Source organism: Lontra canadensis, unplaced genomic scaffold (genome assembly GCF_010015895.1).
Source record: "Lontra canadensis isolate GAN:19392208 unplaced genomic scaffold, GSC_riverotter_1.0 scaffold10, whole genome shotgun sequence".
In the NCBI taxonomy this organism is placed as follows: Eukaryota; Metazoa; Chordata; class Mammalia; order Carnivora; family Mustelidae; genus Lontra; species Lontra canadensis.
In genome coordinates this window covers 14,749,026-14,763,968 of record NW_022631004.1, presented here as the reverse complement: position 1 = coordinate 14,763,968, position 14,943 = coordinate 14,749,026, and the positions used below count along the sequence as shown (strand labels likewise).

Here is a 14,943-nt window from a genome sequence, read left to right as displayed (position 1 = left end):
TTAAACAATGTAGCTGATGTAAGTCAGCACTAAAGATCCAGGAACTTATTTCTTTAGAGAAACACTAACCTAAGTGGTGTTCCTAAAGTAAAAACAGTCTTAACACATAAGACGCTGAGCTCCTAAGAGGATAGAGCACAGCATCTCAGGCAGTATCTCCAGGAGTGGTTAAGAGGATGGACTTTGGATCAGTCTGCTATGGGTCTGAGATCTAGACCTCACTGTATAGGTCTGTGGCCTGGGCCACTTACTTAACTTCCCTATTATTTGATTGTCTGTAATAACATACTTAAGTTTTAAAGGTGTCAAGTATTAAACGAGACAGTCTATGAAATGTGATTAGTTCAGAGTCTGAAAAAGGCCGATTCCTCAGAAACACTGGCTGCTGTTGTTACTCTTTTAAAAGTTTTTTATGAACTGGAACCTGCTTATATTTCTAACTTCATCTCTTGCTACAACTCTCTCCCTAAATTATGCTTCAGCCTTGGTGAATCTAAAATTTTTCTAGGCTCTTTGCATGTCTGGCTCTTTCTCTTGCTTCCAGGTCTCTTTGCTCATGCTGTTCCCCCTACCAAATTAGTTGAACCTGAGGAGGGGGGTAGTGGAAACTTCCATTTATAGGTCAGACACACAGGTAACAAGCTGGACTTGCAATGGGCATCTGAAGTAAAGACATTCTTGTGGGCTTGAGTCCTTAACCCGTGGGATCTGATACTAATTCCAGGGAGACAGTGTTGGAATGGAGTTAAATTACAGCTGGTATTGCAGATTTGCTTGATGTGTGGAAAACCGCTGCGTCTGGTGTCGGTAGTGTAAGTATTCACAGAGCACTGTGTGCAATGTGAGCGAAAACAACAACATGTGTCTTTACGGTGCTTTGCCCCCCAAAGCTCTCCCCACAGTTGACTATGTGCTGCTTGCCTCCCTGTGTGGTGGAAGTTCTATTTACCTTGTTGATCAAGTGTATTCCTAGTGCAGAGGACTGTGCCTGGAATCAAGTAATTGTTAGCTCTTTCAAGTCTAGCTTAGTTCTTTAGTCCAAACATTTGCTATTGAGGAATAGGCCTTCCCACCATGTTTTGTTTCCCATCCCCCTCAAAATTTTTCAAGTGTTTAGAAAATGGAACTAAAGCTGTCATGACAAAAGTCACGAAACTGACCCGTGAGAATAGGTCGCTGGAGACTTTCCCTTTAAAATCAACGATTACTGATACTCCATCTCGCACAACTGCACCGTGTCTCTGTTCTATTCATTACTTCTGTTCAACACTGTGGCTTAGGGTAGAGCAAGGGGAAAACAAAAACACTGCACAGGTCAGGTGGCAGCTCAGAACCCCAGAGGTACACTACCTCTTCTAAAGTTCTGTATCTGTAAGCATATCCTATAACCTAGCAATTCTACTCCTGAGTGAAAAGAGAAATGAATGCTTACATCTAACAAAAGACATAATTTATAATATCCAAACAGGAAATATCCCAAATATCTATCAACAGAATGGGTGAACTGTATTTTCACATAATAGAATACTACACAGCAATGAAAAAGGAACTTTCTCTGTAAGAACATGGATGAACCTCACAGACCTAATGTATATGAAAGAAACCAGATATAAAAGGTTAACACAAGTTCACCTGTTAACACAATGTTCAGATAGGGGCAAAACTAATTTTATCGTCCTAGAAGTCAGAGTACTGGTTTCATATGGAAGACGGTATGGACTGAAAGAGGGAAGAAGAAAGTCTTCTGCAGTGCTGAAAATGTTCTAAATCTAGTAGCTACATGGGAACATGTAGCTAAATGTAAATTATGGGAACATAATTTACATGCAAAAATTAAGTGGTGTGCTTCCAGTCAGAATGGCTAAAATTAACAAGTCAGGAAATGACAGATGCTGGTGAGGATACAGAAAAACGGGAACCCTCCTACACTGTTGGTGGGAGTGCAAGCTGGTGCAACCAGTCTGGAAAACAGCATGGAGGTTCCTCAAAAAGCTGAAAATAGAGCTACCTTACAACCCAGAAATTGCACTACTGGGTGTTTACCCTAAAGATACAAATGTAGTGATCCAAAGGGGCATGTGCACCCGAATGTTTATAGCAGCAATGTCCACAATAGCCAAACTAGGAAAGAACCTAGATATATATAAAGAACCTATATATATATCTATCTATATATATATACACACACACACACACACACACACATATACATACACACACATACATACAATGGAATACTATGCAGCCATCAAAAGAAATGAAATCTTGCCATTTGTGATGACGTGGATGGAACTAGAGGGTATTATGCTTAGAGAAATAAGTCAATCAGAGAAAGACAACTATCATGATCTCCCTCATATGAGGAAGTGGAGATGCAATGTGGGGGATGTGGAGGATAGGAAAAGAATAAATGAAACAAGATGGGATCGGGAGGGAGACAAACCCTAAGAGACTCTTAATCTCACAAAACAAACTGTGGGTTGCCAGGGGGAGGGCAGTAGGGAGAGCGTGGTGGGGTTATGGACATTGGGAAGGGTATGTGCTATGGTGAGTGCTGTGAAGTGTGTAAACCGATTCCCAGACCTGTACCCCTGGGGCTAATAATACATTATATGTTTATAAAAAATATTAAGTGGTGTGCTTAACACGTACACGTATCTCAATTAAAAAAAAAAATAAAGCTCCAGAGGGACACTCAATTTAACAGATGTTTCAATGTATTTTGAGAGATCAATTTGTCCAGAGAATTCAGTAAAATAAGGTACAAGGAATAGGATGAGTGGCCCACTTCACACTGAACCGCCCACTTGACCAAACCACCAGGAGACTCTTGCACATATGTTCACTATCCACAAAGAAGCAAGAAATCATAGCCCCTCTTTCTATGCTAGCTGCATCCCTTCCTTACTGCCCTGTTTTGGTAATCATGCTGTGCTTTATTTTACTTGCATGTCTAGCTCCCCTCCCAGGATGTAAGCTCTTTAAAGTCGATGACTTCCATCATTAGGGCTTAATAAGCGCCTGGCATATCATGAACATGCAATGAATGCTTGCAGATATACTGTACTGTATTCAGTTATTATGTGGTATACATACAGAGAACTGTGCTCCTGGGTGATGTCCTTAAAAAAAGAAAAAGAAAAAATTGCCACTGTGTTGTTAGGTGCCAGTCAGTGGGAATGACTCAATGTAAAAGGCATCAAGGGGAGGAGGAGTCAAGATAGCGGAGAAGTAGCAGCTGACACTACTGCAGGTAGCAGGAGATCAGCTAGATAGCTTATCTAAAGATTGCAAACACCTACAAATCCAACGGAGATCGAAGAGAAGAATAACAGCAATTCTAGAGACAGAAAATCAACCACTTTCTGAAAGGTAGGACTGGCGGAGAAGTGAATCCAAAGCGACGGGAAGATAGACCGCGGGGGGAGGGGCCGGCTCCCGGCAAGCGGCGGAGCAACGGAGCACAAAATCAGAACTTTTAAAAGTCTGTTCTGCTGAGGGACATCGCTCCAGAGGCTAAACCGGGGTGAAGCCCACGCGGGGTTAGCGTGGCCCCAGGTCCCGCAGGGTCACAGAAGGATCGGGGGTGTCTGAGTGTCGCTGAGCTTGCAGGTATTAGAACGGGGAAGCCAGCTACAGAGAGCTGAGGAGTGAGCTCTCAGCTTGGGGTTACCTTGAACCGGTCACAGGCTCGGTCAGCTCAGAGCGCGGCCGGAGGCCAGGGAGACGGGAGTTATTGGGCGCTATTCTCTGAGGGCGCACTGAGGAGTGGGGCCCCGGGCTCTCGGCTCCTCCGGTCCGGAGACTGGGAGGCCGCCATCTTCATTCCCGTCCTCCGGAACTCTACGGAAAGCGCTCAGGGAACAAAAGCTCCTGAAAGCAAACCCGAGCAGATTACTCAGCCCGGCCCCTGGTAAGGGTGGTGCAACTCCGCCTGGGGCAAAGACACTTGAGAATCACTACAACAGGCCCCTCCCCCAGAAGATCAACAAGAAACCCAGCTAGGACCAAGTTCACCTACCAAGGAGTGCAGTTTCAATACCAAGGAGAGCAGTGGAATTCCACAGGAGGAGAAAGCAAAGCACGGAACTCATGGCTTTCTCCCCATGATTCTTTAGACTTGCAGTTAATTTGTTTTTTTTTTTTTCAAAATTTTTTTCTTCTAAATTTTTTTTAACTTTTACCCTTTTCTTTTTTTGAACATTTTTAACTAGTTTATCTAATATATATATATATATATTTTTTTTTTCTTTTTAAAATTTTTTCTTTATTCATTTTCTTTTTTAAATTCTTTTTTTTTCCTGAACCTCTTTTTATCCCCTTTCTCCCACCCACGATTTGGGATCTCTTCTGATTTGGTTAAAGTGTATTTTCCTGGGGTCTTTGCCACCCTTTTAGTATTTTACTTGCTCCTTCATATACTCTTATCTGGACAAAATGACAAGGCGGAAAAATTCACCACAAAAAAAAGAACAAGAGGCAGTACCGAAGGCTAGGGACCTAATCAATACAGACATTGGTAATACGTCAGATATAGAGTTCAGAATGACGATTCTCAAGGTTCTTGAAAAACGCATGGAAGATATTAGAGAAACCCTCTCGGGAGATATAAAAGGCCTTTCTGGAGAAATAAAAGAACTAAAATCTAACCAAGTTGAAATCAAAAAAAGTTATTAATGAGGTGCAATCAAAAATGGAGGCTCTCACTGCTAGGATAAATGAGGCAGAAGAAAGAATTAGCGATATAGAAGACCAAATGACAGAGAATAAAGAAGCTGAGCAAAAGAGGGACAAACAGCTACTGGACCACGAGGGGAGAAGATGGAGGAGAAGTAGCACTTCAAAGTAGCACTTCTAAGTAACACCATAAGATGAAACAACATTAGAATAATTGGGATTCTTGAAGAAGAAGAAAGAGAGGGGGGAACAGAAGGTATATTGGAGAGAATTATTGGAGAGAATTTCCCTAATATGGCAAAGGGAACAAGCATCAAAATCCAGGAGGCGCAGAGAACCCCCCACAAAATCAACAAGAATAGGTCCACACCCCGTCACCTAATAGCAAAATTTACAAGTCTTAGTGACAAAGAGAAAATCCTGAAAGCAGCCCGGGAAAAGAAGTCTGTAACATACAATGGTAAAAATGTTAGATTGGCCGCAGACTTATCCACAGAGACCTGGCAGGCCAGAAAGAGCTGGCATGATATATTCAGAGTACTAAACGAGAAAAACATGCAGCCAAGAATACTAGATCCAGCTAGGCTATCACTGAAAATAGGAGAGATTAAAAGCTTCCAGGACAAACAAAAACTGAAAGAATTTGCAAACACCAAGCCAGCTCTACAGGAAATATTGAAAGGGGTCCTCTAAGCAAAGAGAGAGCCTAAAAGTAGTAGATCAGAAAGGAACAGACAATATACAGTAACAGTCACCTTACAGGCAATACAATGGCACTAAATTCATCACTCTCAATAGTTACCCTGAATGTTAATGGGCTAAACGCCCCAATCAAAAGACACAAGGTATCAGAATGGATAAAAAAACAAAACCCATCTATATGTTGCCCACAAGAAACTCATTTCAGACCTGAAGACACCTCCGGATTTAAAGTGAGGGGGTGGAAAAGAATTTACCATGCTAATGGACATCAGAAGAAAGCAGGAGTGGCAATCCTTATATCAGATCAAATAGATTTTAAGCCAAAGACTATAATAAGAGATGAGGAAGGACACTATATCATACTCAAAGGATCTGTCCAACAAGAAGATCTAACAATTGTAAATATCTATGCCCCTAACGTGGGAGCAGCCAACTATATAAACCAATTAATAACAAAATCAAAGAAACACATCAACAATAATACAATAATAGTAGGGGACTTTAACACTCCCCTCACTGAAATGGACAGATCATCCAAGAAAAGATCAACAAGGAAATAAAGGCCTTAAAAGACACACTGGACGAGATGGACATCACAGATATATTCAGAACATTTCATCCCAAAGCAACAGAATACACATTCTTCTCTAGTGCACATGGAACATTCTCCAGAATAGATCACATCCTGGGTCCTAAATCAGGTCTCAACTGGTATCAAAAGATTGGGATCATTCCCTGCATATTTTCAGACCACAATGCTCTGAAGCTAGAACTCAATCACAAGAGGAAATTCGGAAAGAACCCAAATACATGGAGACTAAACAGCATCCTTCTAAAGAATGAATGGGTCAACCCGAAATTAAAGAAGAATTGAAAAAATTCATGGAAACAAATGATAATGAAAACACAACGGTTCAAAATCTGTGGGACACAGCAAAGGCAGTCCTGAGAGGAAAATATATAGAGGTACAAGCCTTTCTCAAGAAACGAGAAAGGTCTCAGGTACACAACCTAACCCTACACCTAAAGGAGCTGGAGAAAGAACAAGAAAGAAACCCTAAACCCAGCAGGCGAAGAGAAATCATAAAGATCAGAGCAGAAATCAATGAAATAGAAACCAAAAAAACAATAGAACAAATCAACGAAACTAGGAGCTGGTTCTTTGAAAGAATTAATAAGATTGATAAACCCCTGGCCAGACTTATCTAAAAGAAAAGAGAAAGGACCCAAATAAATAAAATCATGAATGAAAGAGGAGAGATCACAACTAACACCAAAGAAATACAGACAATTATAAGAACATATTATGAGCAACTCTCTGCCAACAAATTTGACAATCTGGAAGAAATGGATGCATTCCTAGAGACATATAAACTACCACAACTGAACCAGGAAGAAATAGAAAGCCTGAACAGACCCATAACCAGTAAGGAGATTGAAACAGTCATCAAAAATCTCCAAACAAACAAAAGCCCAGGGCCAGACGGCTTCTCGGGGGAATTCTACCAAACATTTAAAGAAGAACTAATTCCTATTCTCCTGAAACTGCTCCAAAAAATAGAAATGGAAGGAAAACTTCCAAACTCATTTTATGAGGCCAGCATCACCTTGATCCCAAAACCAGACAAGGATCCCATCAAAAAAGAGAACTACAGACCAATATCCTTGATGAACACAGATGCAAAAATTCTCACCAAAATACTAGCCAATAGGATTCAACAGTACATTAAAAGGATTATTCACCACGACCAAGTGGGATTTATTCCAGGGCTGCAAGGTTGGTTCAACATCCGCAAATCAATCAACACATTAATAAAAGAAAGAACAGGAACCATATGATACTCTCCATAGATGCTGAAAAAGCATTTGACAACGTACAGCATCCCTTCCTGATCAAAACTCTTCAAAGTGTAGGGATAGAGGGCACATACCTCAATATTATCAAAGCCATCTATGAAAAACCCACCGCAAATATCATTCTCAATGGAGAAAAACTGAAAGCTTTTCTGCTAAGGTCAGGAACACGGCAGGGATGTCCGTTATCACCACTGCTATTCAACATAGTACTAGAAGTCCTAGCCTCAGCAATCAGACAACAAAAAGAAATTAAAAGCATCCAAATCGGCAAAGAAGAAGTCAAACTATCACTCTTCGCAGATGATATGATACTATATGTGGAAAACCCAAAAGACTCCACTCCAAAACTGCTAGAACTTGTACAGGAATTCAGTAAAGTGTCAGGATATAAAATCAATGCACAGAAATCAGTTGCATTTCTCTACACCAACAACAAGACAGAAGAAAGAGAAACTAAGGAGTCAATCCCATTTACAATTGCACCCAAAACTATAAGATACCTCGGAATAAACCTAACCAAAGAGGCTAAGAATCTATACACAGAAAACTATAAAGTACTCATGAAAAAAATTGAGGAAGACACAAAGAAATGGAAAAATGTTCCATGCTCCTGGATTGGAAGAACAAATATTGTGAAAATGTCTATGCTACCTAAAGCAGTCTACACATTTAATGCAATTCCTATCAAAGTACCATCCATTTTTTTCAAAGAAATGGAACAAATAATCCTAAAATTTATATGGAACCAGAAAAGACTGCGAATAGCCAAAGGAATATTGAAAAAGAAAGCCAAAGTTGGTGGCATCACAATTCCGGACTTCAAGCTCTATTACAAAGCTGTCATCATCAAGACAGCATGGTACTGGCACAAAAACAGACACATAGATCAATGGAACAGAATAGAGAGCCCAGAAATAGACCCTCAACTCTATGGTCAACTAATCTTCGACAAAGCAGGAAAGAATGTCCAATGGAAAAAAGACAGCCTCTTCAATAAATGGTGTTGGGAAAATTGGATAGCCACATGCAGAAAAAATGAAATTGGATCATTTCCTTACACCACACATGAAAATAGACTCAAAATGGATGAAGGACCTCAATGTGAGAAAGGAATCCATCAAAATCCTTGAGGAGAACACAGGCAGCAACCTCTTTGACCTCAGCCGCAGCAACAGCTTCCTAGGAACATCGCCAAAGGCAAGGGAAGCAAGGGCAAAAATGAACTATTGGGATTTTATCAAGATCAAAAGCTTTTGTACAGCAAAGGAAACAGTTAACAAAACCAAAAGACAACTGACAAAATGGGAGAAGATATTTGCAAACGACATATCAGATAAAGGGCTAGTGTCCAGAATCTATAAAGAACTTAGCAAACTCAACACCCAAAGAACAAATAATCCAATCAAGAAATGGGCAGAAGACATGAACAGACATTTCTGCAAAGAAGACATCCAGATGGCCAACAGACACATGAAGAAGTGCTCCATATCACTCGGCATCAGGGAAATATAAATCAAAACCACAATGAGATATCACCTCACACCAGTCAGAATGGCTAAAATTAACAAGTCAGGAAATGACAGATGCTGGCGGGGATGTGGAGAAAGGGGAACCCTCCTACGCTGTTGGTGGGAATGCAAGCTGGTGCAACCACTCTGGAAAACAGCATGGAGGTTCCTCAAAACGTTGAAAATAGAACTACCCTATGACCCAGCAATTGCACTGCTGGGTATTTACCCTAAAGATACAAACGTAGTGATCCGAAGGGGCACGTGCACCCGAATGTTTATAGCAGCAATGTCTACAATAGCCAAACTATGGAAAGAACCTAGATGTCCATCAACAGACGAATGGATAAAGAAGATGTGGTATATATACACAATGGAATACTAGGCAGCCATCAAAAGAAATGAAATCTTGCCATTTGCGACGACGTGGATGGAACTAGAGGGTATCATGCTTAGCGAAATAAGTCAATCGGAGAAAGACAACTATCATATGATCTCCCTGATATGAGGGAGAGGAGATGCAACATGGGGAGTTAAGGGGGTAGGAGAAGAGTAAATGAAGCAAGATGGGATTGGGAGGGAGATAAACCATAAGTGACTCTTAATCTCACAAAACAAACTGAGGGTTGCTGGGGGGAGGGGGGTTGGGAGAGGGGGGCTGGGGTTATGGACATTGGGGAGGGTATGTGCTATGGTGAGTGCTGTGAAGTGTGTAAACCTGGCGATTCACAGACCTGTACCCCTGGGGAAAAAAATATATGTTTATAAAAAATAAAATTAAATAAATAAATAAAAGGCATTAAGGGCAGGACTTCTTCATCAAGTTACAAATTTTTCACCTTGTTATGTTAAAGATTAAGAGTCTGCTTTTCAATTTATACTATTATATCTAATAAAACTGCCCCCAATTTTTAAAGAAATATTTGTTTTTTTATATATTCTAATTTCACAAAGCAGATGCCATTTTCCATGGACTTAATCCACTATGAAGAATTTCATACATATAAAAGTAAAGATGATAGAATTTCATACATATAAAAGTAAAGATGATAGCATATTGAACCTCCACATACCCATTACCCAGTTCCTTCAACAATTATCAGTTCATCCACCAGACTGCTAATGCTTCCAGCTTTCTACTCAGAGGAAGTCACAGAATACATCTGTTTCCTTCTGGTTCTGCTCAGCTTAGTCACTGGAGACATAGTTTATTGCCTTCTTTCAAATAAAGATGATAGTATCTTCTTCACCATCAATTTCTAGACTGAAGATGTCCTGTTGATCAGTGGACTTTACTTCCTGAGACATGTTACAACCCGTATCTATCCACCACAACCAGCTGCAGAGGTGACACAGAAGCCGCTCCCGAGACAGGACTAGCCAGGCCTCGGATAACTGCAAAAGTTCCTCACCTTGAGTCTGTCCAGATTTCCTAAGCATGTTGCTGAGAAGAACAGGTTTACAGGGGCACAACGAAGCCTTTCTCAGTCGTGACTCCCAGTGAGCATACAGGCTCCCTGAGCTCTCCCTTTCTGCCTGTATACAGGGCACACGCCCTAGAAACCATTACCAGCTTGAGAAGACACATTTAGGCTTTGTGCTTTTTTGAAGGAAAGGTATACTTTCAAGCTCCTTTCCTTGTTTTCAGTAACATGTAGTAGCACTGAGATGGAAAATCTACTTCTGGAGGTTCTGAGAACTTTTAAGAATTTGGGGGAGAGGAGTCTGACCTCCACTGGGTATTAACCAACTAAGCAAAAATATTCCCCATTTGTATTTCTATGTGCCCCCCTCCACCCCCGCCGCTGTTTCTACAATCTGCAGAACAGAACTGGCAAAAGCATTACTGCTCTTAGCCAGCTTGAAGGAGAACACACCGTCACCCAGACTGGGTGCAGGTCACATCCTGCTCCCATCCCCACTCCGTGCTGAGCAGGGCTCTAAACAGTCCTGTCACAGTAACTTTCCTCTTGTTATTCCGCCAACAACAAGCAATTACGTGTCACAACTGACGTCAGCCAGCCTCCGAGACTGACGTCGGCAGGCTGTGTCACAGGCCTTGGCGTTAAAGCTGCTCCTGCCCTTGAGGAGAGATGCAGTGGGCTGTGCATGTAACTGAGTTCTTGAGTCTGCAAAGCCCTGGGCGGGGGAAAGAGCAGGACTTGCACAGACACACAGCAGCCCTCAGGGTGCCCTATGGCCAGTTGTCAGCAGAGCAGTCAGGATGGGAAGGAGTGGGGGTGGGCCAAATGCCTGCTTCCTTTCATCCTCCAAGTTCTGTAACCCACAACCAGAAGTTACGTAGATCTTGGGGGCCTTTCTTCTACTCTCAGAGGCTGGATAAATGTTCTATCTTCACCACTTTGCAGGCTCTGATGATGATGAAATGAGATATGGTGAAAGAAGAGTATCTTGAAATGTGTTGGAGTGATACTCTCTGTTGGAGTGATACTCTGTGATTCGGTTTCAACGACCAGCGTCTGTAGTTACCCTCCTGGCTTCCACCTGTGCCCCAGGACCTGTAGCTCTTGGAGGAGCACACAAACCTGGTTACTTGCGTGCAGGAGCTTTACACAGAACGCAGGCCCAGGACGGAGGTAAAGACCTGGGATGCCATGCACTCTGATGGGGTAACAGGGAGAGCTGGTCAGCACTACGTGGAAGTGCTCCTTACCCAACTATGATCTCCAGCTGATTGCTCCAAGGCTGGCTGCCATGAGCTGGGACCCTATCACTTAGGGGAAACCAGGGAATAGAGAGTATTTCTCTGATGCTTTTTCTGTACCCAATACCTTCAAGCCTCAAACCCCTCACAGTGGGTGAAAATGCCTCCGCTTTCTGACCCCCTATCCTCTCTTTCTTTGAAAGATGCATACCATTTAGCTTAAGTTTTGCATACTCTTAATACTGAGGAAAGAAAGGAAATCACGAAGTGTTTACCTACATGCCACTGCCTCAGCCACTGACTACAGGAGTAGCTTAATTATGGGTTGTTTAATGATCTTTAGTACAAGGGAGGGAATAAAAATCACAAAACCTTAAGATTAATAAAAGAGGAAAATGGAACAAATCTGTTAAATTCCACTCTGATTCTATTTTAGAAAACAAAGGCGGGGTGAAGAAGTAAGCAAAAGGAGTAAACTAGTCAGTGTGGTGCCTGAATTGGGTACAAAGTAGCTCTTTGCTTCTTCGTATTACAGCAGCCCTTTCCTTCAAAAAGGATAAATCCTCGACCAAAGTAGAGGCTGAGAAAACAGAAAACACATATTCCCTTTAAGAGAGAAAGTAAGTCAGGAGATGAGCCTACACCCCACCTAACTCCATTTCAAAACAAAGGAAGCCAACAACGTTACAGCTGATTGAGTACAAAGTATAAAGCGGGAGGAGGAAGAACTTTCTCAGGCATTTAGAAATGCCCGGCTTTGCATCTATATATCTGACCTACCAACTCAAACACCTAACAAAGGGGCACCTGGATGGCTCAGGTGGTTAAGCATCTGACTCGGCTTCAGCTCAGGTCATGAAGTCAGGATCCTGGAATCAAGCCTCAGATCAGGCTCTATGCTCAGCACAGTATCCGATTGAGATTTCTCCCTCTCCTTTTACCCCTCCCCGGCTCCCCAGCATGCTCTCGCTCTAAAATAAATAAAATCTTAAACAACAGACTACCCCCTCCCCAACACACACAGACAAAAAACCTAACAAGATTGGAATTACTATCTTATGAGGAATGTGAGTTCCAGAAAGGGTGCTAACAAAAGGTCACAGAGTTAGGATACAGAACCATAATTCAGACCCAGGTCCCTTGTCTCCACAGCTCACAGTATTTGTGCTAAGCTATAGCTGGGGTGGCACTGGGTGTTGTAGATAAGTGCCTCAGCCACCTCCCCCACTCTGGCTTTAAATATCAAGTCTGCTCTAGTAGCAGCATAGAATGGACAACTAACTGGCTTGTCTTCATCAACTTACCTCTCATACCTGTGTCTAGTTTGTCAGTATCATCTTTGATAAATCACTAGATGAAATAAACACAGTGACCTTATTTTCACCTCACTAATAGGGCTCAGTAAGAAAAGTTACATAAAACAGTCTGATAACATAGGCAATTACAAACTTTGTAAGCAGATAATGGCTTACAAGTGTGAGACCTACTGTTACTTTTCAGTAACTACTTGATAAATTGTCACCCTTTCTAAAATGAAGAAAAATACCATATGGAGTTTGGAGGGAAAAAGCAAAAAAAAAAAAAAAAAAAAAAAAGGCAACAATGATGGAACCGAGATCCCAAAGGAAGGGCAGTCAAGTCAGGAGGAGTATGAAACTTATAGAAAACAAGGTGACTTCAGGCTGGACTGTGGCACACTAAATGATTAAGATCAACTTGCCAGCTGAGAACAGTCTAAAAATTTAGACAAATTCAAAATGCTTCCACTAAAAAACAAAACACCAAAGGTCTAATAGTTATTATCAGGCAGAGAATAAGGAGAAAAGGTGAGCTTTAAGAAGGGAGTAGACAGGGCGCCTGGGTGGCTCAGTGGGTTAAGCCGCTGCCTTCGGCTCAGGTCATGATCTCAGGGTCCTGGGATCGAGCCCCACATCGGGCTCTCTCCTTAGCAGGGAGCCTGCTTCCCTTCCTCTCTCTCTCTACCTGCCTCTCTGCCTACTTGTGATCTCTGTCAAATAAATAAAATCTTTAAAAAAAAAAAAAATTCTTTAAAGAAGGGAGTAGACTGTTCTACTTTGGTGGTGGTTGCCAATCCAGGAAGGGCAGCTGAGATCTACAGAGACCAGATGGAGAAAAGTGGGACTGGGTAGGAGTCATGTGGCCACCAGAAGCAGAGAACTAGCTATAATACTGCTCATCTCACTCCTCTCCATGAAAGGTGCTCTGCACTGTGGGAGTAACTGAAAGCCAGAGTTGCTTCTAAGACTCAAGAAGATGAAGGAACAGAAAGGAGTCTGAATCCAGAGCCTGGTGAAGGCACAGACTCCAAAGTAACAATTCCCTTTCTGGATTGTCTCTGAAAGGTTCAACTTTGAAGCAGAGAGAGGGACTGCTAGGGAGGAGGGGGGTCATTCACATGACCTGGATAAAGCTCAAGCCTTGTTCTTGGACAACTAGTGCTCTTAGATGCCCTGGCTAAAGAAAACAGAGATCCTACTTGGACGAAGCGAACATCATCTAGGTTTTCAAGTATTGAAAGCAAATTCTCTCATAAAGTGTTCTGCAAATAAGAAGTGATGAGATATACTTTGAAACAAGACAACAGGGTAACAAAAGGCTGCAGGTATTCCAGATCTGAGGTCCTCTGATGCAGACTGTAGAAGAACTATGCTTCCTACAGTTCACTGAGATAGAGGCTGAATTTAAGACTATTTAAAAGCAACAAAAAACTAAAACATGATAGAACGGTTGAAAAAGATACTAGTATCAGAGAACTGAAAAATGAGGACTAAGGCATCAGTGAGTGAGTTTAGCAGTAGGTTATACCAAATTAGAAGAAACTATCAACGATGACACATGGAGAAACAAAGCAATGGAGGTAGGGAAAGAGGGTATGAAACACAATGGATATAATGAGTAGGTCTAACATATGTTTACCAGCAGTTCCAGGAAGCAGGGAGAAAATAGGATAGAGACAATATGGGATAGAGGCTGAAAATTACTCATTTAAAAAAGAAAAAAATCAACTCCCCAATGAAAGAAACCCAAGCATAGAAAACCCATACCCAGGAACACCATAGTAAAACTAGAGAAAACACACTCTAAACCAGACAGTATTAAAAAACAAAATCATAAAAGCAGCCAGAGAGATATCCTGAAGACAGACCTGAGAGTTCTTAACTGCATCATTAAAAGCCAAAAATAGCGGAAAGAGTCTCAAGGTGCTGAAAGCCAAAAAATACAAACCCAGAATTCTTAGTGAAAACTGCATTCAAGAACAGAATAAGATAATGACATGTGATAGAATCAAAACTTGAATAGTTTGCTACCAGTAGATCATTAAAGTAAATTCTTTAGGCATAAAGAAAATAGCATTTGCAAATTACCTGATGACCCATCAATAATAAAACAGATAAACTGTGATATATTCATATCATAGGATCCTATATATCAATGAAAATAAAGAGCAAAGAAATAAATATAACCGTTAAGTCCAAATGAATATTAAATGTATATAATAATATTAGTAATAAT

General features: G+C 41.4%; 1 protein-coding gene and 1 long non-coding RNA gene across 3 annotated transcripts in view; one reads left to right on the top strand and one right to left on the bottom strand.

Moving 5' to 3' along the window:
- The window catches only part of ELP3 (elongator acetyltransferase complex subunit 3), a 101,748-nt gene that overhangs the window by 1,332 nt on the left and 85,473 nt on the right, over positions 1–14,943 (bottom strand). The gene's annotated exons all lie outside the window — the stretch shown is intronic.
- Positions 714–11,181, top strand: LOC116866618. The gene is made up of 3 exons (XR_004382433.1): positions 714–812; positions 10,008–10,360; positions 11,114–11,181. It is a non-coding gene; the product is annotated as an uncharacterized LOC116866618 (long non-coding RNA).